The following is a 4,926-nucleotide window of genomic DNA, read 5'->3' on the forward strand; positions in this document are numbered from 1 at the left end:
GCCAGAAGCCCTCCTTCCGGGGAACGTGGAGGCACTTTTTGAAAAACATCTTAAGCTTGTCCAGATCTTAACTTGTTTCAATTTTTCAAGTGAATTCTTCCAAACCTTTCAAGAAACAGGGACTTCCAGTACTAAGCAGATCTTTCCAGAACATGTAGAAGGAGGAAATTTTCAATAATTTTAGGTGAAGTCAACGTAATACTGATATTACAACCTGACCAAGATTGCATACATGGAAAAGAAAACATTCCAATCTCATTTATAAATATTGATGCAATAGTTCTTAAATAAAGTATTAGAGGATAAAATCTGGACTACATTAAAAGAATAATTGATTCTAGGAATTAATTCTAGGAACATCAGGCAACTCATTTGGCAACTATTTTATATTATTAATCATTTGAATAATGTAGAGAACAGAAATATAATCTCCATAGGAAAAAAAGACATTTCACAATATTCGAAATCTACTCCTGAATTTTTCCCATGCAAAGTTCAAACTCACAAGATATTTATAAAAATAAAACATTTAAGTGGAAAATTAATACAATGCATATAGCATTACTGAAAGCCATATACCATCACACACACAAAAGAATGTTATTTTGGGAAACTGACTTCTAATTTATGGCCAGTTTTATTTCAGAATTAATGCCACAGAACAACTGTGTCTAATTCATCTTAAAGGCTGGCAGGTAGGGCAAGGAATGCCCTTAGCTTTGTAGGAGTTCCTTCTTCACGCTGTCAGGTACTAGGGCTCTGCTTTCCAAGCAGTTTCAGCCTCCATGTCATCAACAGTAATGCATTCTAGTCTTTATCCTTTAATTGCCTTTTTACAGGGTGCCTTCAATTGATCCTTCCTACCATATTCAACTAGCTTAGCTCTCAGAAACTCTTTGTGGTGATCTCTTCCTCCAGTCCACTGACGTTTGGTTAATAGCTGATCTCATCTGTATATCTTTGTTCATTTTTCTAACCACAGTCTTCAGCTGCACAGACCTAAATCCCTGGTGCCTCTAGTAAAGTTGCCTTAATAATGTAGAACTATCTGGTCCTCTTATTTCTCTTGCTCTCTCTCATCTGTCACTGTCTTCCAGCATCACACAAGGTGAGCCATCATGGAAGGTTCAGAGACAAGACAGACATCCCCATTCATGCCTAAAACATTTGGCATTGCCTGCCAGCGTGTCTAGGACCAGTGCCATCAGCTAGAGAAACACACAAGTGGACCATCACAAGAAAAGGAAAGGTAACACTATCAATGTTTACTAAAAGAAGTATTTTATACCTAGAGAACCCAAGAAAATCAATTGAATATTCCAAACAATGAGCTTATTGGTCACAAAAACAATATATAACAGCAGCTTTCTTACACATAAATAGCCAATTCAAAAGTATCATGGAGGAAAAACTGGAATCTATAAGAAATAGAACCTTCTCCATAAATAAAAATGTGTTTTAAAACCCTACAAATATATACAACAGTAAATATGTAGGAACTGCATTAAAAAAATCATTAAGATTCTCTTGAGACATAAATGTAGTTAAATCTATTTCCACCTTGGTGTGTGTGTGTGAGAGAGAGAGAAAAAAAAAAAGAGAAAGAGAGAAAGTTGCTTCTTCCTTCAGCCACTTCTTGGTCTGCCCCTGGAGCGGATCACAACATTGAGGAAGCTGGGAGCAAAGCAGTGTGCAATCACATAGAATCTGCCCCAGCTACCCCTGTTGGTCACTAGAGAGTTGGAAAGCTCCATGTTGTTTCTTAGGAGTATTCATCCCTCTCCCAGCCACCTACAACTATCTTTCACACTGTTGCATGGAACTTCTCAGACCAACATGACCAGATTAGGGTTATTTCCTTCAAGATGAACCCACAAAACCAAGTTTCTGTGAACATGTCCCTTCCTTGAGGTCTATATAAACTGCCCCATGGATACAAGAGACCCTCCCCCCTGTAGCCTTGGTGGTGCATAGGTGGCTGTGCTACATTCAGGTTTTGAGTATCTGTTGAAATCTCTGACCTCCTGGGGTCCTCCCACCCACCCATCCAACTTCGGTGTCATGATCCCAAAGCCCTTAAATAGTTTCCCATCTTGATCATGTGGACTTATTTGACTGAAATCCCTTACTGAGAGACCTTCTAACATGTTACTTGATTGGTTTCTTGCCCCACTGTAATTCCTGCCGAGTTGCTATGGCACCCAGCCAATATGGCGCTGGCCACTAGAGGCCATGTGCTAAGCCCCACCCTTCTTCTGCTGAGTCAAATTACAACTTCCTACTTCCCTTTTTGTAATATCCTGTTTCCTTTTCCCATGCCCCCACCCAATCCTAGTCTGCCATGTCAGGTGGACCGCCTCCTAAACTCCACCTCCAGCCTGGGGCTATTTAACCTTGGACCCCACGAAAGATCCTTAGAGGCCACCTTTTTCTCTTTCCTGTGACTTTCTCCGCATCCACAATAAAGGTATTTTATTCTGTTTTACTTCTCTCTGTGCTGGAAAAACTTACCATTACTCTCTCTAAGCCCCAAGCAGGGACTCAGCAGACCAAGATGGATCCACCCAACCAACTCCAGAAGTTCCCTTGGCCCAGGCCAACATCTCCTTCCCCTTAACATCTATACTTGCATTTCTGAAAGGTCATTCCAACTGGCCTTCCCGTCCCCTTCTGCAGCCCACCCTCCTCTAGTCACTTTTCACAGTGGTGCAATATTGGTGTTCTCAGAAAATCAACTGGTCTCACTGCTTTGACTGAAACATCAGGCAGCCATTTCTATTTGTGTATGATCCAAACTCCTTGCCTCATGATTTACCTTCTGCCTGCTTCTTGGTTCCCTCCCTGCATCATTCTCTCCATTGCTCACTATGTCCCTGCCCAGGAAGAAGACATCAGCCTGCATGTAGGCACTGAGAGATGGTTGATGCACAGTCTCCTTTTGGGGTAAGAGGCCACTAGATGCTTTTCTGAGATATGCCCTAAGGAAGATAACATGACGGCTTACTGGTCAAGTCTCATTGCTATGATAATGGAGTTGTATTGGCCTTGTAAAAAAGGTTGAGATCCCCCGAATTCCACAGATGCCTCCTTTGTTCTCACTGAATAAAAGGTTACTTGAAATGGTGGTCAGGGCTTGAGTATGGAAGGCAACCAGCCCCCTGAGCCAAGATATATGGCTCTGGAGTTGTTCATTTGACAAGGGGATTAATACATCCACAAGCACCTCGTTCTGGGGGCCTGTTCACCCTGGACAGGGATGGAGAAGTGATCCGACACCCAGGGGCCTGCTGTAACCCTGTAGCTTCTCGCTGTGGGAGCCATACTCCTCTACCAGGCCAGTCTGGGGACTCCCGTATCCCCTTCCTACTTCTTTCTCAGATCCACGCAGCCTTGGGACTTGATACTCAGCCCTTTGAGAACACACAGGACAGGGTCTTACAGACTTGGGACCTTCAGTTTATTCTTCCTACCAGTATAATACAAGAGGCCATTCTCTGTATTCTTGCTTCTGCCCCAACTTCTCTAAAAGGCTTCTTTCTTCAGTGGTCCTGATTTCTCTCTCTGTATCTCAGTCTCTGGCTTTCTATCTTCTCATCAGAGACTTGCAGGGCTGGGAAGTTCCACCCTCCTTGCCAGATACGGCAGCTGTAACACGTACTGAAGGCTTGTGCTCAGCCCTAGGCTAAAAGCTGCACATACTTCATCCACTTAACTTTATCACACAGGTAAGATTATCATCATCTGCTTTATAGATGAACAGACAGAGGCTCGGAAAGGTTCAGTAAATTCCCCAATGTGAACCAGGAAGTTAAGTGGCAAAATGGGCTTGCACACCCATGTGGTAGGCCTCTAAAGCCCACACTTTCCAGACCTGTACTGTACTGGTGTCCAGAGGAGACCACGGAGTTGGAGCATTGCACAACAGGCAAGAAAGCAAAGCAGATTTAGGGTTGTCCTCTGTATGGGGAGCTCTCACTGGTGCTCAAGGGCTGCCTGCACTGGGGCAGACTGGAAGCCCAATGAGGTAAATAAAACAGGAAGCTATGTGAGGCTACCAGCTGAGAAGTGAGATGCTCAAAGGAAGGGAAAACAGACCAGAGGTCTCTTGGAGGATTCATGACTGGGTTTCAGGGTTCCCACAAGGGAAGACAGACTCCTTGGGCAAAGTTCCCTGCTGCAAAGATGAGGCTCTATGGGGCTTGGAGGCTTTGTGGGTGACGCAGAAGCTCCAGGCTGTGTAATGGAGTTGCCTCTCCCTTCCCCTAAGAGGAAAGAGAGAGGAGCTGGGATGCCCTGCAAGAAGGAGCTGTAAAGCTGGCAAAAGTGAGCATCTGCACTCACTGGGGAGCCACACAGCCTCCAGAAAACACCGACATGTGCCCAGCTCACAGGTGAAGTGTGTGTGTGTCTGTGTGTTTGTTAGAAGAACAGAGATAGAGAAGGGTGGAGTGACAGGCAGAAATAGTGAGACAGAGAGAGAGTTGGTTGGCTGTTAGGCAGGACAATAAGAAAAGGAAGGTCACTTTCTAGGTTTCTTTGTCCCTTTTTTATGCCACTCCTCTTCCCTATATCCTTTGGTAGTGAGTCCAGCTGTCCAGCTTGCTGCTGAACTGGAGAGAGAGATGACAGTGGCCTTTAATGATCAACTTCACGGGCCAATGTCCCTCCCAAACTTTCCTGCTACATGGGTCATTGACCCCCATATAACATAAGCATGGGGAGAGAGGTCAGGAGAGAAGGAGTTCAGGAGGCAGTTCATTTCCTGTCCCTGTGTCACCACAGGTCCCCTGCTCGGCAGCATCTACTTCCCGCTCCTGGCTTCCTGGTAAGCCTGCTCCTGACCATGTTTGGTGCTGTGCTCTGGCTGAGCAGTGCTCAGAGGGGGGTGGGGAGGGTGAAGTCAGCCCAACCAAGGGACTCTGCCGT

General features: G+C 44.9%; 1 pseudogene; it reads right to left on the reverse strand.

The window, feature by feature from the left end:
• Positions 1 to 681: 681 nt before the first annotated feature.
• Positions 682 to 974, reverse strand: LOC102010312 (annotated as a pseudogene).
• Positions 975 to 4,926: the final 3,952 nt, after the last annotated feature.

Source organism: Chinchilla lanigera, unplaced genomic scaffold, assembly GCF_000276665.1.
Source record: "Chinchilla lanigera isolate Chin_1 unplaced genomic scaffold, ChiLan1.0 scaffold00152, whole genome shotgun sequence".
Taxonomy (NCBI): domain Eukaryota; kingdom Metazoa; phylum Chordata; class Mammalia; order Rodentia; family Chinchillidae; genus Chinchilla; species Chinchilla lanigera.